This window comes from Lontra canadensis, unplaced genomic scaffold, assembly GCF_010015895.1.
Source record: "Lontra canadensis isolate GAN:19392208 unplaced genomic scaffold, GSC_riverotter_1.0 scaffold45, whole genome shotgun sequence".
In the NCBI taxonomy this organism is placed as follows: Eukaryota; Metazoa; Chordata; class Mammalia; order Carnivora; family Mustelidae; genus Lontra; species Lontra canadensis.
The window spans coordinates 2,416,008-2,441,238 of NW_022631039.1; positions in this window are offsets into that span (position 1 = coordinate 2,416,008).

Sequence of the window (25,231 nt, forward strand, 5' to 3'; positions counted from 1 at the left end):
TAACACACCCTGGCTTAAGTGCCTTGGGTGTGTTTCTTAAAATTTATCTTTCACAGAACCTGAGCAAAGTAATTTCTGCTCACAGTCCCTGCCACCTTCCCAAAGCTCTGGGAACAGGACACGGAAGTGGAGGGAGAAACATAAAGGCTTTGTGGCTATGACGTCAATGGTGAAGGGGATGCAGAATTGGCGAAATCTTTTTTTGTTTTAAATAGATTTTGTTTATTCATTTGAGAGAGAGAGAGCACAGAGGGAGAGGGAGAAGCAGGCTTCTCACTGAACAGGGAGCCCCATATGGGGCTGGATCCCAGGACTCTGGGATCATGACCTGATGACCCCATGACCAGATGCTTAATCGGCTGAGCCACCCAGGTGTCCCAGAATTGGGGAAATCTGCCACTGGGAACACAGGCCATGACTGAACTCATACACCAGCCGGGGCCTCTCCAGGCCAAGTGACATCAGACACCATACACTAGACGGGGCACGTGGCACCATCTAGGACCTCGGGATGTCAGAGCCAGGTCTCGTGTGGATTCTGAGACCAGGGACCCACCCTTGACCGGGCACCACACTGGAGGAAGAGGAGGAGGATGGACAGCCATTCCTTCCACCTTGAACAGACAGGGTCAAGGTCAAGGTCACTTGCATCCTGCAGGTTTCTGGTCAAGGTCACTTGTACCGTGCCTGTGAGCACCTAATCCTGGATGACTTGCCGCGAGGCACCCCAGAGCCCCCCCTGCCTCCTGCTGGGAACATCCCCACCCCCGAAGATGCTCCGTCTGAATGCAGAGCGAGGCATTGACTTGGTTTTTACGTGGACACGAACAGGGCCTTACCCCGTGGCGTTGTAAGGTGCGTCTCGGAAGGACCTCCTTTAAGAAAAATGTGCATGCCGACCGTGCAAACTGAGAGAAAGCTGATGAGTTAGAACAGCAGGTCTGCGTTAAGGAAGGAGGGATGAGGGGGGAGCACTACTAGGCCTTGAGTAAATGGAGAGCTTCTGTCCGGTCAGCCTGATTCCAGGCAAGCGAGCCCCAGATGCACAGGCACGTTCGGGTCCCTGCCACTCCCCGCGGGCGCACCTCAAGCAGAGGCGGTGGTTTTCTGCAGTTGTTTCTCAAGACCACGCTGCCAACCAAACAGGCCCTGGCTGGAGCACGAAAGCACAGCTTTAAAAAAAAAAAAAAAAAAAAACAAAAAACAAAAAAAACCCACAAAAAACAAAAAATAAACCAAAAAAAGTGTTCTGACAACGCCCTCTGGTGTCCATAATGTGCAATAACAGCAAGCCTGGGCCGTTCCCCTGGAACCTGGTGCTCCCAGCCACGGTCACACTGACCCTTACACCTTACATACTCGGGCTCTCCCTGTTTCCCGGAGCTGTCGCAGCTTCCAGCTGCCATGAGATGAGGGTGTAGGGCCCAGGCATTCTTTGTGAGTGCCCATTAGGGCATTTCTCCCCAGGAAACACCAGGGGCTCAAGGATGTTTTTACGAGATGGTGATCTCTGACATCACAATCCCAGAGCACGAAATCCAGTAATGGAAAGTGATACACACGTGTTATATATATATGGGAACCTTAATCCCACCAGCCTTTCATATCCCCATTGTACACACGAGGAAGCCGGGGCTCGGAAAGCAGGGGCTAAGAGGCAGAGCTGGCATCTGAGCCCCATCCCAGATCTCTCCCACATCCATCAAATGCAGAAGCCTAAGTCCTCCTGAAATGAGGTGAAACAGCTGATGTGGGTTCATGACATCAGTAATGAGGAGTCCCCCCGCAAAAAATTGGAAAACGGGTATGCAGAGAAATACTTGGACATGAATGTTTGTAGGAACACTGTTCACAGGAGCTGAAAGGAGCAAAGGACCCACGTGCCCATCCATGATGGGGGAACAAGATGGGCTTCCAGTGGAGAATGGAATATTATTCAGCCGCCAACAGGAATGAGGCACTGATCTATGCCACAGTGTGAGTGACCCTTAAACACATTGCGTTAAGGAAGAAGTCAGACATGAGAGAACCATATATTGTGTGATCCCATTTCTATGAAATAAAATAAGTGAGTCCATAGACACAGAAAGCACTCACATGGCAACAGGGGCTCAGGGAAGGGGGGATGGGAGGGACTGCTTAATGGAGACAGGGTCTCTTTTCGGGGTGATGGAAATGTTTTGTAAATACAGGGAGAGGATGGTTGTACAGCATTGCAAATTTACAAAATGCTACGGAATTTGTACCCTTCTCAATGGGTAATTTACATTATGTGAGTTTCATCTCAACAAAAGATTTCTTGTTTAAAGAAAGAAAGGAGTTTGAGAAACAAGGCAGAGGATCATAGGGGAAGGGAGGGAAAAATGAAACAAGATGAAACAAGAGAAGGAAAGAAACCATAAGAGACTCTTAATCTCAGGAAACAAACTGAGGGTTGCTGGAGGGTAGGGGGTAGGAGGGATGGGTTGGCTGGTGATGGACATGGGGGAGGGTATGTGCTATGGTGAGTGCTGTGAATTGTGTAAGGCTGATGAATTATAGAGATGTGCCCCTGAAATAAATAATACACTATATGTTAATTTTTTAGAAGAAATTTTTTAAAAAAAGGAGTTTTACTTACCTGTCCAGAATTTTTAGGAGTTTCACAATCTACCTTAAGATTATTAATTTGATGACTTTTTCTGAGCACCTGCTATGTGCCAGGCCGTGTTGTAGGTGTTGAGGACAAAGTAGTTGTCAGGGAAGGTGGTTGGGGAGCAAAAATCTCTGTCCTTGTGGAGGTTACATTTAGAGAGGGAAGTCAGACAAACAAGACATTGTCAGACAAAGGATGTCATATATTAAGTGGTGACAAGTACAGAGGAGAGGCTCAGGAGAGAAGGCAAGGGAGTGGGTAAGTGTTGGGGGTGGGGAGCTGGCTAAGGAAGTCCCCACGAAGGAGGACACATTTTTAGTAAAGATCTGAAGGAGTAGGCAGAGAGAGCCTGAAAATATCTGAGGGAAAGCCATCTAGGCAAAGGGGACAGCAAGTGCAAAGGCCCTGAGGCAGAAGCATGCCTGGAGCCCAATTTGGCTCTGGAAGGTTTTGAGCAAAGCAGTGACATGACCTGAATCTTTCAATCATGTGCATAAAATGCACATAAACTAAAAGCCATGAAACAAGGAACCCTCATTCCACCCTCATTCCAAGTGCGACTCCCAGAATATGCCTTCTGTAGTTCATTCTTCAGTGTCCAAAAATTTATAGCTCTTATCTGTGGAAGGAAAGGGAAAAAATATTAGATAATTATTGTTAAGTGCCAGTGATATCCTAGGAAAAGACAGCAAAAAGCTGTGGGTGATTAATAGACAATTAAAAGCCATATGTGAAAGCTGCGGGACCTCCTTATTAGCTTACAAATAGGTCCTCATGTCCCACAGCAAGAGGCACAGAAAAAAAAGTTGAGGACCAGGCTCAGGACTCGATGTCAGGGCTGAGCTCCGGAAGAGGTTACCACGCCGGGTCTGTTATGTCGTCAGTATCCCGAAGGCAAAAACAGGATCCTGACACACACACAGGTGACCCAAATATCTAGAACATCTGATTCTGCTAACCCTTCAGAGCCTGCAGAAGTGCCCAACCCTCCTTATTGAGAAAAGTCACGCCCTCCTTGTTTGATGATACAAGTCCGACCCTACGATACAACACGGGCCCCCCATTCCAGGACCCACCCCCAAGACCCTGCTTGTCAACTAGGCCAGTAGCTGGTTATAGCATAACCCTGTCGAGGACATGCTGATGCTGAAGGGCCTATCCCCCCAAAATGCTGCAAGATCTAGCCAGCACAACTGGGCGGGAGGCATGGGCTCTTGGGACGGGAGACCATGGGCACGTGGTCACGGGAACCAGGATGCAAGGTTGCAGAGGGGGAGCTTATTGAATTGGGAGTACTCTTCCAAGAGATAGGGTTTACCACCCTGGCAAGGACCCCAGGAGATGGTGACCCCAAAGTCCATTGGAAATGCTGGAATTGCTGCTGCAGATGGTGGAGAAAGAGCAGAAATGGCGGACTTGAGAGGATACAGTACGGACAGCCACAAGGTCCACCAGATGGGTATATTCCGTAAGAATCCACATTATCCAGAGGATACAGAATTTTCCAAGATCAGAAGGAAGGAGCTGGTAAGATGGAACCATGATAATGGAACCATTATCACTATAAGGTTCGATGATGGGTCTCCGAAATGCAAAGGTCTTTATGGAGCTAGGCTTGCTGGGAGCAATGGGGGCGATTGGACCCTAAGACAATGGTGGCCAGTGGCAGCACGCACCTGCCAGAAGCCAGGTGGGCACAAAGATTTCAGAGCCAGAACCCATTGACTAAAGAAGATGCCAAGTTCCTAGTAGGTACAATCCTACAATATCACAGCAAGTATAACCAGGTAATGATTACCCAGTGCTTCTCCAAAGTGACCTATGGTCATTCACTGGGGTCACAGGTATACTCCATCATTTAGAGGACTATTAGACACCAGATCTGAGGAAACATTGATAGCCAGCGTCATGGCTGACTTCTTTTAAGAGTTGGGGTAGATGGACAAATGGTTCCTGGCCAGGGTTCAGCTTGCAGTGGGTCCACTGATCCATGGACCCTGGACCATGGACCCTGGATCCAGGACCCACCTGGTGGTCTCCTCTAGCTCTCAAATGTGTCACTGGGATTGACATACTTTCTATTTTGCATAGCCCTTATATAAGGAAGACCAAGTGTGGGAAGCCTCCCATGCTACTCCCTTTCTCCACTGCCAGCCAAGAGAGTAAATAAAAAGCAGTATAGCATCCCACGGGAATGATAGAAATCAGCACCACATCTCAAGGACACAGGCACTGTAGTCCTCACCTTCTCTGTTTAGTTTTCCAAGTTGGTCCCTCCAGAAACCAAGGGGTTGTGAAGAATGACAGCAGGTTACCACAAACTCTACCAGGTAGTCCCCCACAGACACCTGCCATGCCTGACATGACATTGTTTGTAGAGCAGATTTGCACAGCCTTAGGTTCGTAGAGTGTGACCATTGATACTGACCTGGCAAATGCATTTTTTTTTCTATTCCAATTAGAAAGATGATCAGAAGTAGCTCCCATTCACACGGGCCAGGCAACAATATACATGTACAGTTTTGCCACAGGGCCATGTTAATTCTCCTGTCCACCAACAACATCTCGGCATTCTGAATAGCCAACAAAACTTTATACTGGTGCACTACATTGATAATTACGTTATGTGAATCTAGCTAGAAAAGCAAGAAGTGGTTGGTATGTGGGAGACCTTAAGAAAACATATGCAGTCCAATGGGTGGGGAATAAAGTCCTACAAAGATTCAGAAGTCTGCCACATCAATACAATTTTTTAAAGGTCCAGTGGTCAGGGTGTACCGAGACATCCCACAAACCCCACACTCCTATACCACTACCCAAGTAAAAACCAACTCATTGCATCTTGCAATTCCCAAGCACGAACAATAGATCATAAAATGTTGTACAACTGTTTAGGTCTAGAGACAACAAATCTACATTCTGAAATGCTGCTCTAGCCCATGTACTGGGTGTTCCAGTGATTTCCAGCTCCAAGTAGGGCCCAGAGCAGGAAAGGGCTCTGCAACAAGCCCAGCCTGGCACAACGGGCCCTACCACTCAGACCACGTACAATCTGGCAGATATGGTCTTAGAAGTATTGGTTGCAGGAAAATGTGCCGTGTGGAGCTGATGGCAAGCTCCGGGGAGGGGGGTCATAATGCACCCGCTAGTGTGGAAGCCAGGCCAAGCCGTCTGCAGCAGCCAGGCTCTGGTGGAAATGGAGCATCAGGCCATAGGACAACAAGTGACCAGCCTTCAGAAATCCCCACCGTGAATTGGGTGCTGTCAGACCCACCAAGCCATAGACAGGATGGGCCCAGCAGCAGTCGCTCCGAAGACGGAAATGGCACATGCAGGGTAATGCACAAGCAAGACCAGAAGATGCACGTGAACTGCACCAGAGCCCCTCCCTCAGCTCACACTAACGGCCATCATCAGGCTCCCTTAAGAACAGCTGAGAGAGGATGAAAAAGCCTGAACTTAATTTAGAGATGAGTCAGCTTGTAAATATGGCTTTGACCCAGGTGTGTGGGTCAAAGCCAAAAAGGAATGGCTGAGGCACTTAAGGGTCTCTCGGACAGACTGCAAAGTCCTCCCCAGGGCAGAGCCCAGGGAAGCGTCCTCCTCATGTACTCAGGGTGGAAGGAGAGGTGGCCCAAGATTAGGACACACATGACTTGTGGGTGGCGGCTAATTGCCTGGCTGTCTGGTCAGGAGTACTTGGGTGCCTTCTGGTGCTCTTGGCTCAAGTGTGACAGTAAATGAACAAGGGAAGCACCCTTGACCCGAGAAGGGCATGTTTACCAGGGGATTAGGGTCTGGTCATGTCATCATGAGTCCCACAGAGAATAGGGAAAGGAGAAGAGGGACACTGATTACCACTTGGATCCAGATAGTACGAAGGGTGGACATGGAGATGCTTCTTCAAAGAAGGAGGGTCCCCCCCCACCAGCAAATGGGCCCCCACTATGAGCTTCCTCAGGGTTTGTCTCCACTATGTGGAACTGTGGAGAACCTGAGAACTCACGACACACCCTTCCCAGGGCAGCCTGCCTCTTGTGACTCTTCAAGGTGGGGGTATAAAGACCTGGACATTTGAGATCAACACAGGCTAATTCTGATCAGCCCCCATTGGGATGACCAAGGTTTCATTGGATGGCATCACTCCATTTCTCCCTCTGCCCATCCTGCTTTTGCCATTCTGCCTTCCCTAATAAGACTCTTGGCCTCCAAACTCTGTCTTAGCCACCTGATTCCAGAGAACCAACCTAAGACTATGCTGCAGTGGCAACCCGTAAGAATCTGTTTCTAAATTGTAGTGCAATGTACAAAACATAAGATTTATCATCCTAAGCACAGTTGGTGGTGTTAAGTATATTCACCTGGTCATGCAATTAATCTCTGAAATTCTTTTAACTTGCAAAACAGAAATTCTGTCCCTAGCAAACTACTCCCCCAGCCTCTGGCAAGCATCATTCAACTTTGTTTCAGTGAACGTGGCTCTTCTAGGTATCTCATATCAATGGAATCATACAATATTTGTCTGTTTGTAACTGGTTATGTTATAGTAGGTGTCAGAAGTCCCATCCTTTATAATGCTGAGTAATACTCCATATGCATATACCACATTCTGTTATCCATTTATTTGTTTTTTTAATTAACATATAATGTATTATTTGCCCCAGGGATAAAGGTCTGTGAATCATCAGTCTTACACAACTCAAGCACTCACCATAGCACATCCCCTCCCCAAAGTCCACTACCTAGCCACCCTATCCCACTCATCCCCCAACAACCCTCAGTTTGTTTCCCAAGATTAAAAGTCTCTTATGGTTTGTCTCCGTTCACTGTTCCATCTGTTCATTTTTCCCTCCCTTCCCCTGACAACCATCCACCCTGCCTCTTGAATTCATCATATCATAGAGATCATATGATAGTCCTCTTTCTCTGATTGACTTATTTCACTTAGCATAATACTCTAGTTCCATCCATGTCATTGCAAATAGCAAGATTTCGATTTTTGATGGCTGCATAGTATTCCATTGTATATATATACCACATCTTCTTTATCCATTCATCTGTTGATGGACATCTAGGTTCTTTCTGTGGTTTGGCTTTTGTGGACATTGCTGCTATAAACATTCGGGTGCACATGTCCCTTCGGATCACTACATTTGTATCTTTAGGGTAAATACCCAGTAGTGTGATTGCTGGGTTATAGAGTAGCTCTTATTTTCAACATTTAGAGGAACCTCTATCCTGTTTTCCAGAGTGGCTGCACCAGCTTGCATTCCCACCAACAGTGTAGGAGGGTTCCCCTTTCTCTGCATCCTCGCCAACATCTGTCATTTCCTGACTTGTTAATTTTAGCCATTCTGACTGGTGTGAGCTGGTATCTCATTGCGGTTTTGATTTGTATTTCCCTGATGCCGAGTGATATGGAGCACTTTTTCATGTGTCTGTTGGCCATCTGGATGTCTTTGCAGAAATGTCTGTTCATGTCTTCTCCACATTTCTTGATTGGATTAATTGTTCCTTGGGTGTAGAGTTTGATATATATTTTGGATACTAGCACTTTATCTGATATGTCATTTGTGAATTTCTTCTCCCATTCTGTCGGTTGTCTTTTGGTTTTGTTGACTGTTTCCTTTGCTGTGAAAAAGCTTTTGATCTTGATGAAGTCCCAATAGTACATTTTTGCTTTTGCTTCCCTTGCCTTAGGTGATGTTTCTAGGAAGAAGTTGCTGCAGCTGAGGTCCAAGAGGTTGCTGCCTGTGTTCTCCTCAAGGATTTTGATAGATTCCATCTCACATTGAGGTCTTTCACCCATTTTGAGTCTATTTTTGTGTGTAGTATAAGGAAATGGCCCAATTTCATTTTTCTGCATGTGGCTGTCCAATTTTCCCAACACCATTTGCTGAAGAGACTGTCTTTTTTCCATTGGCCATTCTTTCCTGCTTTGTTGAAGATTAGTTGACCATAGGTTTGAGGGTCTATTTCTGGCCTCTCTATTTCATTCCATTGATCTGTGTGTCTGTTTTTGTGCCTATACCATACTGTCTTGATGATTACAGCTTTGTAATAGAACTTGACGTCTGGAATTGTGATGCCACCAACTTTGGTTTTCTTTTTCAACATTCCTCTGACTATTTGGGGTCTTTTCTGGTTCCATATAAATTTTAGGATTATTTGTTCCATTTCCTCGAAAAATGTTGACAGTATTTTGATAAGGGTTGCATTAAATGTGTAGATTGCTTTAGGTAGCATAGACATTTTCACAATATTTGTTCTTCCAATCCATGAGCATGGAACATTTTTCCATTTCTTTGTGTCTTTCTCAATTACTTTCATGAGTACTTTATAGTTTTCTGAGTCCAGATTCTTTGCCTCTTTGGTTAGGTTTATTCCTAGGTATCTTATGGTTTTGGGTGTGATTGTAAATGAGATTGACTCCTTAATTTCTCTTTCTCCTGTCTTGTTGTTGGTGTATAGAAATGCAACTGATTTCTGTGCATTGATTTTTATATCCTGATACTTTACTGAATTCCTGTATGAGTTCTAGCAGTTTTGGAGTGGATTCTTTTGGGTTTTTCACATAAAGTATCATATCATCTGCAAAGAGTGAAAGTTTGACTTCTTCTTTGCTGATTTGGATGCCTTTTGTTTTTGTTGTATGATTGCTGAGGCTAGGACTTCTAGAACTATGTTGGATAGCAGTGGTGATAGTGGACATCCCTGCCCTGTTCCTGACCATAGGCGGAGAGCTCTCAGTTTTTCTTCATTGAGAATGATATTCACCACGGGCTTTTCATAGATGACTTTTATGATACTGAAGTATGTACCTTCTATCCCTACACTGTGAAGAGTTTCGATCAAGAAAGGATGCTATACTTTGTCAAATGCTTTTTCAGCATCTATTGAGAGTATCATATGGTTCTTGTCCTTTCCTTTATTAATGTATCATATCACACTGATTGATTTGTGGATGTTGAGCCAACCTTGCAGCTCAGGACTAATTCCCACTTGGTAGTGGTGAATGATCCTTTTAATGTACTATTGGATCCTATTGGCTAGTATTTTGGTGAGAATTTTTGCATCCATGTTCATCAAGGATATTGGTCTGTAATACTCTTTTCTGATGGGGTCTTTGTCTGGTTTTGAGATCAAGGTAATGATGGTCTTATAAAATGAGTTTGGAAGTCTTCCTTCCATTTCTATTTTTCAACACAGTTTAGAAAAATAAGTATTAATTCTTAAATGTTTGGTAGAATCCCCTTAGGAAGCAATCTGGCACTGGGCTCTTATTTTCTGGGAGAGTTTTGATGACTACTTCAATCTCCTTACTGGTTATGGGTCTTTCAGACTTTCTCTTTCTTCCTGGTTCAGTTTTTGTAGTTCATCTGTCTCTAGGAATGCATCCATCTCTTCCAGATTGTCTAATTTGCTGGCATATAGTTGCTTATAATATGTTCTCATAATTGTTTGTATTTCTTTGGTGTAGTTTGTGATTTCTCCTCTTTCATTAATTATTTTATTAATTTGGGTCCTTTCTCTTTTCTTTTTGAGAAGTCTGGCCGGGGTTTATCAATCTTATTAATTCTTTCAAAGAACAAGCTCCTACTTTTGTTGATCTGTTCTACTGTTCTTTTGGTTTCTATTTCATTGATTTCTGCTCTGATCTTTATTATTTCTCTTCTCCTGCTGGGTTTAGGCTTTCTTTGCTCTTCTTTCTCCAGCTCCTTTGGGTGTAGGGTTAGGTTGTGTATTTGAGCCTTTCTTGTTTCTTGAGAAAGCCTTGTATTGTTATATCCTTTCCTCTCAGGACCACCTTTGCTGCACCCCAAAGATTTTGAACAGTTGTCTTTTCATTTTCATTTGTTTCCATGAATTTTTAATTTTTTCTTTAATTTCTTGGTTGGCTCATTCATTCTTTAGTAAGATGCTCTTTAGCTTCCATATATTTGGGTTCTTTCCAACTTTCCTCTTGTGATTGAGTTCTAGCTTCAGAACATTGTGGTCTGAAAATATGCAGGGAATGATCCCAATCTTTTGGTATTGATTGAGACCGGATTTGTGACCCAGGACATGATTTGTGATCTATTCTGGAGAATGTTTGATGTACACTATAGAAGAATGTGTATTTTGTTGCTTTTGGATGGAATATTCTAAAAATATCTGTGATGTCCATCTGGTCCAGTGTGTCAGTTAAAGCCTTCATTTCCTTGTCGATCTTTTGCTTAGATGATCTGTCCATTTCAGTGAGGAGGGTGTTAAAGTCCCCTACTATTGTTGTATTATCGTTGATGTGTTTCTTTGATTTTGTTATTAATTGGTTTATATAACTGGCTGCTCCTGTGTTAGGGGCATAGATATTTAAAATTGTTAGATCTTCTTGTTGGACAGACCCTTTAAGTAAAATATAACATCCCTCCTCATCTCTTATGACAGTCTTTGGCCTAAAATCTAGTTTATCTGCTATAAGGATTGCCACTCCAGCTTTCTTTTGATGTCTATTAGTATAGTAAATTATTTCCAACCCTCACTTTAAATTCAGAGGTGTCCTTGGGTCTAAAATGAATTTTGTATAGACAACATATTGGTGAGTCTCTCTCTCTCTCTCTCTCTTTTTTTTAAATCTATTCTGATACCCTGTGTCTTTTGATTGGGGGCATTTAGCCCATGTACATTCAGGGTAACTATTGAAAGATAGGAATTTAGTGCCATTGTATTACCTGTAAGGGGACTGTTACTGTATATTGTCTCTGTTCCTTTCTGGTCTGTTACTTATAGGCTTCCTCTTCACTTAGAGGACCCCTTTCAATATTTCCTGCAGGGCTGGTTAGGTATTTGCAAATTCACTTAGTTTTTGTTTCTCCTGGAAATTTTTTCTCTCTCCTTCTATCTTCAATGACAACCTGGCTGGATATAGTATCCCTGGCTGCATATATTTCTCATTTAGTGCTCCGAATATACCATGCCAGTCCTTTCTGGCCTGCCAGGTCTCTGATGTATTCTCCAGGATAGATCACAGTAGATCTTTATAATATATAATTATAAATTATATATTATAATATAATATAAATATAATTATATATTATATATATAACTAAATCGGTGAATAGAATAGAGCCACATACCTGATTTTGAGTGTATTTTGTTCTGTTAGAAGAAACTGTCTCCCAAAATTTTAAAGAAAGAAAAACTTATATATATGAAAATAAGGGTAAACATGATGGAGGGATGGAGTATGACTGTAAAGATGAAAATTTTAAAAGATTTTAACAAAGGAATTGATAAAATAAGTTGTTTGAAAAAGAAAAAAATAGACATATGATTAGGCTGGAGAGTAGAACAAACAAAACAGTAGATTTAGGGTATATTTTGATCTGTTAGAAGAAACTGTATCCTAAAATTTTAAAGAAAGAAAACCTTATATGTATACAAAAAATAAGGTTAAATACAATGAAGGGATAGAATATGACCATAACAATGAAAAGTTAAAAAAAATTTTAAAAAAGGTATTAAGATGAAATAGTTTAAAAGGTTAAAATATGAAAGAGGAAAAATTAAAAAAATAGAATAAGACAAAAATAAAATTAAAAAAATTTAGCTTTGAAAGATTAAAGAATCATGGGGGGAAAACCATGAATTCTGTATGCTATATTCCCCTATTTCTGAAGTTTCGCGCTTCTCATTGATTTGTAAACTTGGCTGGATGCTCTCGCTGATCTTCTCAGGGAGGGGCCTGTTGATGCTTAAATGTTTTTGCCTGAGGCGGAATTCCCGGGGGGCTAAGTCTTCTGCTCGGTTCGCGCTCAGAGCTTTTGTTCCCTGAGCGCTTTCCGTAGAGCGTGGGAGGAGAATAAAGACGGCGGCCGCCCCGTCTCTGGCAGAGGAGCCGAAAGCTGGGGCCGCCCCTCAGCGCGCCCCGGAGAAAAGCCGTGGGTCCCTCCCGGCTCCCTGGTCTCCGCCGCGCTCCGAGCTCCCGGCCTGTGACCGCGCGTCTCCGTCTCTGGCGCGGCCCCGTCTGGAGTCCGCAAACCCGCAGCTTCCCGCCGCGCACTCCCGCCCGCTCCCCCCAAGGACGGTGAGTGTCCCCGGATCCGCCGCGTGTGGGGTCCCTGCGCGGAGAGCCGCGGCCGACTGCGCCTCGGTCCCGGGTGAAGGGGACCCCGAGCTGATCCCCTCCTCGCCCGTGTCTGCCGCCGCGTCCCCGCTCCGGTCCCCGCGCTCCGCCGCCCTCAGACCCCGTCCTTCTGGGACCCCGGGACCGAGACCGCGCTGTCCCCGCCCCACCCCGCCTCCGCAGCGACGTCCCCCGTGGAGCGACGTCTACGCGGTCGGACTCTGGGCTCCGCCCCGCCGCCGGCCGGGAGCCGCCCCTCCCCCGCGGTCGGTCCTCGCGCACGTGGCCGGTCCCGCCTCCCGGAACGGGGTCGCTTTTCTGCTCCCGGAGTCGCTGCTCTTGTTCTCTCCGGTCTCCGGTGGGTTTGTCGGGTTCGGACTGTCGGATGACCGTGTGGCCGGTCTCCTGCGACCCGATGTGGTCTCCGTCCGCGGCTCCTCCGCCGTCTTGCCCCCTCCCCGCATTCATCCGTGGGCGGCAGGTGCATGGCTTCTCTCTTCTGGCTACGGTGCCTGATGCTGCCGTGAAACGGGGGCACAGAGCTCTCTTCGGGACTCCGCTTTCCTTCTTTTGGGACAGATCCTGAACGTGGAATTGTTGGGTCATAAGGAAATTCAGTATTTAGTCTTTTGACCCGCTGCCAGGTTGTTCTCCACAGGGGCTGCTCCTTGTCACAGTCCCGGTGACCGTGCGCTTGGGTTCCGGTCAGTCTGCAGCGCCACCGACGCGAGGTCCGGGGTGTGCGCCGGCGGTCGTCCTCGCAGCGGGGACCGGGCTCTTCCTGCGCTTTCGTGCTCATTTCCACGAGGACCGGTGACGCTGAGCACCCTCTTAATTGCTAGCGGACCATCTGCACGTCTTCTTTGGAAGAAACGAATATTCTAGGGCTTGGCTCATTTCTGAGTTGGGTTGTCTGTGGCGTTTGTGGTCGGACTGTCCGTTACATGCGTGTGTGTATATTCTGGGTTCGGATCTGTGATTTGATGCGGGTTCGTTTCGCTGTTGACTGTGTCCCCTGATGCACACGCCTTTGCTTTTCTTGTTTTTATGTACTCCAATTTAATGCATTTTTACCTTTGTGGCCTGTACTTTTGGAGTCACATCCAGAAAGCCATTGTCACAGCCACTGTCACGGAGGTTTTCACTTAAACATTCTTCTAAGAGTTTTATAGTCTCCCTTTATGGTTTGGTCTGTGATCCACTTTTGAGTCCATTTTGTATATGTTGTGAGGTACATGTCCAATTCCATTTATTTATTTTTTATTTTATTGATGTGTACTTTCCTTATTTTCTTTATTATTTATTACTTATTTGTTTGTCTTGAGAGAGAGAGTGCATGAGTGGGGGCAGAGATTCTCCAGCAGACGCCCTGCTGAGTGCGGGTCCCTGATGCGGGGCTGGACCCCATGGCTCTGAAATCATGACCTGAGCCAAAACCAGAAAATGCTGAACCTACTAAACCATGCAGGTGCTCCTAATTTCATTCTTTTACATGCGCATGTCCATTTGTCCCAGGACCTTTTCTTTTTTTGTTGAAAGACTATTTTGGGGCACCGGGGTGGCTCAGTCATTAAGCGTCTGCCTTCAGCTCAGGCCATGATCATGATCTCAGGGTCCTGGGATCAAGCCCTGCATCGGGCTCCCTGCTCAGTCAGGAGCCTGCTTCTCCCTCTCTCTCATGCTCTCTCTGTCTCTCTGTCAGATAAATAAATAAATAAATAAATAAATAAATAAAATCTTAAAAAAAAAAAAAAAAGACTGTCTTTCCCCCACTGCATGGTTTTTTTTTTTGGCACTCTGCACTCTTCATTTTAAATCATTTGACCGTATATGTGAGAATTTATTTCTGGGATCTCTATTCTGTGCCGTTTTATATCTTTATACCAGCACGCTGTTTTAACTGCTGCAGCTTTGTAGTATGGTTTGAAATTGGGAAGTGTGAAACCTCCAAACGTGTTCTTCTGCTTTAAGATCGTTTTGGTTCTTTGGGGTCGGTTGACATGCCACATCAATTTTAGGTCTGCTGTAAATTTTGGTATGTGATAATATTGTTATTATTTATTTCACAATACATTCTAATTTATTTTACGGTTTTTTTTTTCTTTGACCCATAGGTTTTTAAAAGTGCACATCTTAATTTCCAGATGCTTGGGATTTTTCTATTTTTTTAATATTATGAACTTAAATGCATTGTGGTCAGACATACTATGTGGGTACCTGGGTGGCTCAGTGGTTAAGCATCTGCCTTCAGCTCAGGTCATGATCTCAGAGTCCTGGGATCAAGCCCTGCATCAGGCTCCTTGCTCAGGGGGGAATCTGCTTCTCCCTCTCACTCTATCCCTCCCTGCCCCTGCACATGCTCTCTCCCTCTCTCTATGTTTCTCCCTCAAATGAATAAATAAAATCTTAAAAAAAAAATAGGGGTGCCTGGGTGGCTCTGTGGGTTAAAGCCTCTGCCTTCAGCTCAGGTCATGATCTCAGGGTCCTGGGATCGAGCCCCACACAGGCTCTCCGCTCAGCAGGGAGCCTGCTTCCCCCTCTCTGCCTGCTTGTCTGCCTGCTTGTGATCTCTCTCTCTCTCTCTCTCAAATAAATAAATAAAATAAAATAAAATAAAATAAAAAAGATACACTCCATATGCTGTCAGTCCTTCAAAATGTATTGATATTTGCTTTATGGTACAAAGCTACAGTCAACATTGTTAATACACCTGACAATAACACATTTTCAGGAATTGTTAAATGTCTACATGCTCAGCCTGCTAGAGCAGTGTTCACCATGCAACTTAGGAAGATGGAATAAAGAGGAGGTGTGTGGGCCGTGGCACCCATTCAGCCTAGGGTGCTGTAAACATTGATCAGGCCACATATCAGACAAGCCCTATCCCCAACATTTTTACAGGAAGAGTAAAATTAAAATATTGCCTCCATAATTCTCTCTGTTTTGATCAATAAGTAAACCTTGACTTGGTAAAAAATATGAAATTGCAGGAAATTGATCTGATCTCTGCAAGTGAAGATTTTGGTGAGAAGATTTTAAGCCTGCTTTCATTTTAAATTCAGTAAATAAATCTTTGTTTAAAAAATACATTATGACAAAATCAGTTATATTTCTATATGCTAGCAATAACCACTCCATAAGGGAAGTGGAAAAAAAATTCCATATTCAATAGTATCAAGGATAAAATCCTTAGGAATAAGTTTATTCAAGGGAGTGTAGTACTTATACACTGAAAACCACAAAATATTGCTGAAGGAGACCACCTAAATAATGGAAAAATATCCTGTGTTCATGAATTGGAAGGCTAACAATGTTAAGAAGGCAATACATTCTAAAGTGATCTGCAGAATCAAGGAAATCTTTATTAAAGTCCCAACAGCTTCTTTTGACTAAATGGAAGAGTTTCTTTTTTTATTATTTTCTTAATTGTGTTATGTTAGTCACCATACAGTACATCATTAGTTTTTTTTGTTTTGTTTTGTTTTGAGTTTTTTTAAGGTTTATTTCTTTGAGAGAAAGAGTATGAGTCACAGGGAATGAGAGAGAGTGAAGGAGAGAGAAAAGTTGACTCCACACTAAACACAGAGCCTGATGCAAGGCTTGGTTCCAGGATCCTGAGATCATGACCTGAGCCAAAAGTTAGGTTCAGATGCTTAATCAACTAAGCCACACAGGTGTCCCTCTATCTCTTTGATTTTGGTTTTTCTTGTTCTTACTTTTAAATCTTCAAATTTACTTAGTTTAATAGATGCAGTGGCAGTATTGGTATCCAAAGCAAACTTCCTTTTTTTTTTTTCTTCCGATTTTGTGCGCAATAGCTTTTATTTTTTATTTCGTTTCATTTTTTCCGTGTTCCAAGAGTTGTTTATGCACCACACCTAGTGCTCCATGCAATATGTGCCCTCCTTAATACCCACCATCAGGCTCACCCAACCCCTCACCCCCCACAAAACCCTCAGTTTGTTTCTCAGAGTCCACAGTCTCTCATGGGTCATCTCCCCCTCTGATTTACCCAACTTCACTTTTCCTTTCCTTCTCCTAACGTCCTCCATGTTATTCCTTATGCTCCACAAGTAAGTGAAACCATATAATAATTGTCTTTCTCTGCTTGACTTATTTCACTCAGCATAATCTCCTCCAGTTCCATCCATTGATACAAAAGCTGGGTATTCATTCTTTCTGATGGCTGAGTAATACTCCATTGTATACATGGACCATATCTTCCTTATCCATTCATCTGTTGAGGACATCTTGGCTCTTTCCACAGTTTGGCGACCGTGGCCATTGCTGCTATGAACAGTGGGGTGCATGTGGCCCTTCTTTTCACTACATCTGTATCTTTGGGGTAAATACCCAGCCGTGCAATTACAGAGTCCTAGGGTAGCTCTATTTTTAACTTTTTGAGGAATCGCCACACTATTTTCCAAAGTGGCTGCACCAACTTGCATTCCCACCAACAGTGTAAGAGGGTTCCCCTTTCTCCACATCCTCTCCAACACACGTTGTTTCCTGTCTTGTTAATTTTGGACATTCTAACTGGTGTAAGGTGGTATCTCAATGTGGTTTTGATTTTAATTTCCCTGATAGCTAGTGATGATGGACATTTTCTCATGTATCTGTTAGTCATTTGTATTTCTTCTTTGGAGAAGTGTCTGTTCATGTGTTCTGCCGATTTTTTGAACATGATTATCTGTTTTGGGGGTGTTGAATTTGAGGAGTTGTTTATACATCTTGGATATCAGCCCTTTGTCTGTGGGGTCATTTGCAAATATCTTCTCCCATTCCGTGAGTTTCCTCTTTGTTTTGTTGACTGTTTCCTTGACTGTGCAGAAGCTTTTTATCTTGATGAAAAGCTCATTTTCATCATTAGTTGTTGATGCAGTGTTCCAAGATTCATTGTTTATGTACAACACCCAGTGCTCCATGCAATACGTGCCCAAAAGTGAAAAGTTCATTTTTGCTTTTGTTTCCTTTGCCTTTGGAGACGGGTCTTAAAAGAAGTTGGCTGTGGCCTATGTCAGAGAAGTTACTCTCTATGCTCCCCTCCAGGATTTTGATGGATTCCTGTCTCACGTTGAGGTCTTTCATCTATTTTGAGTTTATCTTTATGTATTGTGTAAGAGAATATTCGAGTTTCATTCTTCTATACATAGCTGTCCAATTTCCCAGCACCATTTATTGAAGAGACTGTCTTTCTTCCACTGGATTTTTATTTATTTATTTATTTATTTTAGATTTTATTTATTTTATTTGACAGGCAGAGATTACAAGTAGGCAGAGAGGCAGGCAGAGAGAGAGAGGAGGAAGCAGGCTCCCTGCTGAGCAGAGAGCCCGATGTGGGGCTCGATCCCAGGACCCGGGGATCATGACCTGAGCCGAAGGCAGAGGCTTTAAACCACTGAGCCATCCAGGCGCCGCTCCACTGGATATTTTTACTGCTTTGTCAAAGATTAGTTGACCATAGAGTTGAGGATCCATATGCGGCTCTCTATTCTGTTCCAGTGATCTGTGTGTCTGTTTTTGTGGCAGTACCACGCTGTCTTGGTGATCACAACTTTGTAATAAAGCTGGAAATCAGGCAACATGATGCCCCAGCTCTGTTTCTCTTTTTCAACATTTCCTTTGCAATTAAGGGTCTTTTCTGGTTCCATACAAATTTTAGGTTTGTTTGCTCCAGCACTCTGAAAATGCCATTGGTATTTTGATCGGGATGGCATTGAAAGTACAGATTGCTCTAGGCAATATAGATATTTTAACAATGTTTATTCTTCTGATCCATGAGCATGGGATGCTTTTCCATCTTTCTGTGTCCTCTTCAATTTCTTTCATGAATGTTCTGTAGTTCCTCAAGTATAGATCCTTTACCTCTTTGGTTAGGTTTATTCCAAGGTATCTTATGGTTCTTGCTGCTATAGTAAATGGAATCAATTCTCTAATTTCCCTTTCTCTATTTTCATTGTTAGTTTATAATAAAGAAACTGATTTCTGGGCATTGATTTTGTATCCTGCCACATTACTGAATTGCTGTATGAGTTCTAGTAGTTTGGAGGTGGAGTGTTTGGGTTTTCCACATAGAGTGTCATGTCATCTGTGAAGAGAGAGAGTTTGACTTCTTTCTTGCCAATTTGAATACCTTTTCTCTTTGTTGTCTGATTGCTGTTGCTAGGACTTCTAGTACTATGTTGAACAACAGTGGAGAGAGTGGGCATCCATGTCGTGTTCCTGATCTAAATGGGAAGGTTGTCAGTTTTTCCCCATTGAGAATGATATTCGCTGTGTGTTTTTCATAGATGGATTTTATGAAGTTGAGGAATGTTCCCTCTATCCCTATACTTTGAAGAGTTTTAATCAGGAACGGATGCTGTATATTGTCAAATGCTTTTTCTGCATCAGTTGAGAGGACCATGTGGTTCTTCTCTCTTCTCTTATTGATTTGTTCTTTACCATTGATTGATTTGTGAATGTTGAACCACCCTTGCATCTCAGGGATAAATCCCAGCTGGCCATGGTGGATAATCTTTTTAATATACTGTTGGATCATATTAGCTAGGTAGGGTCTTGTTGAGAATCTTGGCATCCATATTCATCAGGGATATTGGTCTGAAATTCTCCTTTTTGATGGGGTCTTTGCCTGCTTTGGGGATCAAGTAATGCTGGCTTCATAGGAAGAGTCTGGAAGTTTTGGATTAGTTTGGCAGTGCTTTATTGATCTTATTAATTCTTTCAAAGAACCAGCTTCTAGTTTTGTCGATGTGTTCTACTGTGTCTCTAGTTTCTAACTCATTGATGTCTGCTCCAATCTTAAGTATTTCCCTTCTTGTATGTGGGATTGGCTTAATTTGTTGTTGATTCTCCAGTTCTTTAAGGTGTAAAGAGATTTGGTGTATTTGGGATTTTTCCACTTTTTTTTTTTGAGTGAGGCTTGGATGGCTATGTATTTCCTCCTTAGGACTGCCTTAGCCGTATCCTATATGTTTTGGACCAATGTGTCTTCATTCTAATTGGTTTCCATGAATTGTTTAAGTTCTTCTTTGTTTTCCTGGTTGACCCAAACATTCCTGAGCAGGATGGTCTTTAGCTTCCAAGTGTTTGAATTCCTTCCAAACTTTTTCTTGTGGTTGAGTTTGAGTTTCAAAGCATTGTGGTCTGAGAATATGCAGGGAATAATCTCAGTCTTTCGGTATTGGTGGAGACCTGATTTATGACCCTGTATGTGGTCTATTCTGGAGAAAATTCCATGTGTGCTCGAGAAGAATGAGTATTCTGTTGTTTTAGGGTGGAATGTTCTGTATGTATCTATGAGGTCCATCTGGTCCGATGTGTCATTCAAAGCTCTTTTATTTCTTTGTTGATTTTCTGCTTAGATGATCTGTCTATTGCTGACAGTGATGTGTTACGATCCCCTACAATTAATGTATTCATATCAAGAGGCGCCTGGGTGGCTCAGTGGGTTAAAGCCTCTGCCTTCAGCTCAGGTCATGATCCCAGGGTCCTGGGATCAAGGCTTTCTGCACAGCTGGCTCTCTGCTCGGCAGGGAACCTGCTTCCCCTCCTCTCTCTGCCTGCCTCTCTGCCTACTTGTAATCTCTCCCTGTTAAATAAATAAATAATATCTTTACCAAAAAAATGTATTCATATCAATTTGACTCTTTATTTCGTTTAATAGTTGGCTTATGTAGTTGGCTGCTCCCATGTTGGGGACATAAATATTTACAATTGTTAGATCTTCTTGGTAGATAGACCCTTTAAGAATGATGTAGTGTCCTTCCATATTTTGATTCATCTTTAGATAAATTAGATAAATCTATGATATGATTTGATATGATAAATCTATGATATGATAAATCATATGATAAATGCTACCCCAGCTTTCTTTTGAGGTCCATTGGCATGAAAGATGTTTCTCCATCCCTTCACTTTCAGTCTGGATGTATTTTTAGGTTCCAAATGTGTCACTTAAAGACAGCATATGGATGGGTCCTGTCGTTCTATCCAATCTGCAACCCTGTGCCTTTTATGGGAGCATTTAGGCCATTCACATTGAGAGTGATTATTGAAAGATAATTTTTTTATTGTCATCATGTTGCCTGTGAAGTCCTTGTTTCTATAGACTGTGAATTTCTGTTCTATGTCACTCTTGGGGTCTTGCTTCTTTTATAGAACCCCCCCCCCCTTAAAAATTCTTATAGTGCCGGCTTGGTGGTCACATAATCTTTTTGACTTTGCGGGTCTTGGAAGCTCTTTATCTCTCCATCCATTCTGAATGTCAGCCTTGAGGGATAAAGTATTCTTGGTTGCATGTTCTTCTCATTTAGTGCCCTGAATATGTCTTGCCGGCCCTTTCTGGCTTCGCAAGTTTCTGTGGACAGGTCTGATGTTATTCTGATGGTCCTCCCTCTGTACATAAGGAATCTCTTCCCCCTAGCTGTCCTTAAGATGTGTCCTCTGACCTAGGACACAAACACTTGTTTCATTCCCCAGATTGGGGAAATTTTCATCCAGCATTTGTTCAACTATGTCTTCTAGTCTTTTCCTTTCTCCACCCCCTCAGGGATCCCCAAAATTCTAACATTGGAATGTTTCATGGCATTTATTTCCCTAATTCTGTTTTCATGGCTTCTAAGCTGTTTGTTCCAGGCCTCCGCCTCATCCTTCTTTTCTATCAGTTTGTCTTTTAGATCACTATTTCGATCTTCTGCCTCAGTTACCATAGCTGTTAGAGTATTTAGATTAGATTGGATCTCATTAATAGCATTTTTAAGAAGTGCCAGATCAGCCCTCACTTCCACCCTTAGAGATTCTATGTTGCCACTAATGGTCTTCTCTAACCTCGCCATTGCCTGGATAATTGTTACCCTGAATTCCATTTCTGGCATACTGTTTATGTTGATATCCAACAGTTCTGTGGTGGAAGTCACAGTCTGAGTTTTCCCTCTATTGGATGTTCCTCCTCCTAGTCATTTTGGAGAGAGGTGGTTGAGGGGATGTGTAGCTGAATAATGTATCAACCACGGTCCAGGCAAGGTGCACTCTGGAAAGTTTCAGAGCAATTGGAAGTCACCACTGAAAAGAAAGAAAAAAGAAATGAAGAGAAAGAAAAAACCCAGCCAAAACGAGCCCCAGAAGTATGATTTATAAGGTACATAAACAAAAATGAACAAAAAAAAGACCATCAAAAGTAAAAGAAAAAAAAAAAAGAAGAAAAAGAATAACCCAGCCAAAATGAACCCCAAGAATAAGATTTATATAGTACAAAAACAAATACACAGAAACACTGACAAAAGAATATGATGGGAAGGTGGTTATAAACCCTCGATATGAGCGAGGAAGGTTATTTCAGTTTTTCCTGGGTATATCTTGTTATCTTTGTTAAAGGACTCAACTCTCCAGAGATATGGGGAAATTAAAACTGGGTTTTTTTTTTTTAAGATTTTATTTATTTACTTGACACAGAGAGAGATCACAAGTAGGCAGAAAGGCGGGCAGAGGGGGAGGGGGAAGCAGGCTCCCTGCTGAGCAGAGAGCCCATGCGGGGCTCGATCCCAGGACCCTGAGATCATGACCTGAGCCGAAGGCAGAGGCTTAACCCACTGAGCCACCCAGGCGCCCCAAAACTGGTTTTTATATAGAGGTAGTATTGAATAGGGGGAAAGGATTACCTTGAAAATTATATATATATATATATATATGTATATATATATATATATATATATTTAAAAAAAGAAAAAAAGAAACAGGTATATGTATGAAAAAAGTTCAAGTTAAAAAGTTATTATGTAATATGTTGTATTAAATATCTAGTTGTAGTGGTAAGTAGGTTAAAAAATAAAAGAAAAAGTCATAATGAATTTAAAAATAAAACAAAAAAAATGTATCTATGAAATATACAGGTTTTGGGGCAATACTGGGAGCTTAATATGTTGTTTTCCCCTAATGTTGGGGTTTTATAGTTTTGTGGGGACCCTGTGGTTATTGTCCTCTTGTTCTTTTGGCTTGTCTTCTTGGGGAGGGGCCTGCCGCGTTGTTTTTCAGTCTTTCTTAGGTTGAGTCGCCCTGCCCCCAGCAAGGGGCTGGGATCTGTGGAAACCAGTTTTTCAGGCTTTTGTTCTCTGGAGGTTTTTGTTCTTTGGCGGCTTTTGGGGGCTTTTCAGAGTGTTAGTGCAAAGTAAACTATCAGCAGCCATTCCTCCACCTCAGAGAGAAGCCTCCGTCTGCTCCCCTCCGAATGGTCCAGAACACACAGACTCCCTCTCTGCAAGCTCTGCTGAACACCGCAGCCTCCTGCAGGTGGTGCGCACTCCCAGCCACCATCTCAGTGGTTGCCCAAGGCCCCTGCTTCTCTCAGCACCTCTGTGCCGCTAAAACTGTGAGTGATATTGGTCCAGGTGAGCCCAGTCCTGGTGTCTGCCATTCCTGGGACTGCTGGCTGGAGTCCGTGCCCGTGCTGGGTGCGCTCTGACGTGGGACTACGGCAAGGACCTCTGGGAGGAGCCTGCACTGGGCTTTCTTAGGTGCAGGCAGGGGTGTGCACAGCCCCAGTGGTGGTGCAAGCAGCAGAATGCCATGGGCTCAGGGACTACCAAATGGAGCCCCTGGGCTCTCTCAGACACGGGTGGGCACTGGCTTTGACTGCCGTGGGACTATGGGCTTAGGTCCATGCCTGTGGCCACCTGATTCCAGCAATTGCCCCTTTCTGTATGCTTTTAACCAGACTCCAATTTAATGTAGGGCTCAAACACAGGGCACTTTCGTATTGGGATATTACTTTCCAATGGGTCACTTCTGGTGGCTCCCTCCACCTTCTTTTAATCCTCCAATATCAATCCAAGCGCTCTCACTCCACTTTACCTCTTCAGTGATGTCTTCTGCCCCTGTAGAGATCCAGAAGTGTATAATCCTACATCTCAGGCTGACTTCATGGGTGTTCAGAGTGTTCTGGTAGATATTTAGCTCTGTTCAGGGGACCAGTTGAAACAGGGTCTCCTACTTCTCCACCATCTTGCCCAGAGTCCATCATTAGCTTTTGATGTAGTGTTCCATTGTTTGCATATAATACCCACTGCTCCATGTGAGAGTGAGGGAGAGTGCATGTGAGAGAAAATGAACTGTGGAGTGGAGATAGAGGGAGAAGCAGACTCCCTGATGAGTAGGGAGCCAGACATGGGGCTTGATCCCAGGACCCTGGGGTTGCAACCTGAGCTGAAAGCAGACACTTGATCGTCTGAGCCACCCAGGTGCCCTGGAAAACTTGTTTCTGAAAGTAATGTGGGATTTCAAGGAATACCAAATAGAAAAACCTTGAGAAGAAAGAACAAAACTAGAAAATTTACATTTCCCAATTTTACTGCAAAGCTACAGTAATCAAAAAACAATGTGGTTCTGGCATAAGGATAGACATATAGACTAATGGAATATAACTGAGAATCTGGAAATGAACTCATATGTCTGTGGCCAGATGGTTTTTAAAAAGGATGACAAGGCATTCACAGACCTGTACCCCTGGGGATAAAAATACATTATATGTTTATTAAAAAAAAAATAAATTTAATTTAAAAAAAAAAAGGATGACAAGGCTATTCAGTGGGGGAAAGGTAGTCTCTTCAACAAGTGAGATTGGAACAACTGGACATCCACAAGAGAAAGAATGAAGTTGGACCCTACCTAACACCATATACAAAATTAACTAAAAATGGAAAAGAGATCTAAACAGAAGACCTAAGATTATAAAACTCTTAAAAGAAAACATAGGTGTACATTTTCATGACCTGGGATTTGGCAATGATTTCGTAACTATGATACCAAAAACACAAGCACAAAAAGAAACAATAGATTAAACTAAACTTTATCAAAATTAAAAACTTTTATCATTAAGGATGCTATCAAGAAAATGAGAATGCAACCTACAGAATCGGAGAAACTATTTGAAAATCATAATATCTCATAAGGGTCTGAAATCTAGAACATGTAAAAAACTATTAACAACTCATGAAAAAGACAACCCAATTTAAGATTTTATTTATTTATTTGACAGAGAGAGACACAGTGAGAGAGGGAACACAAGCAAGAGGGATGGAAAGGGGAGAAGCAGGCTTCCCCACCAAGCAGGGAGCCCGATGCAGGGCTCCATCCCAGGACCCTGGGATCATGACCTGAGCCAAAGGCAGACGTTTAATGACTGAGCCAGCCAGGCACCCTAACAACCCAATTTAAAAATTGGCTAAGGACTTGAATGTACATTTGTAGAATGGGATATACAAATGGCCAAGGAGTGTGTGAACATACATTCAATGTCTTTAATCTTAGGAAAATGCAAATAAAAACTACTTCAATCCCACTAGGATGGCCAAATAATAACTTTTAAAAGGAAAATAACAAATCTATAAAGATATTGAAATGCTGTGTAGTGCTGGAGGGAATGTAAAATGGTACAGCTGCTTTAGAAAAGAGTTGATGGTTCCTCAAAAAATTAAAAATAGAATTATCATATGATT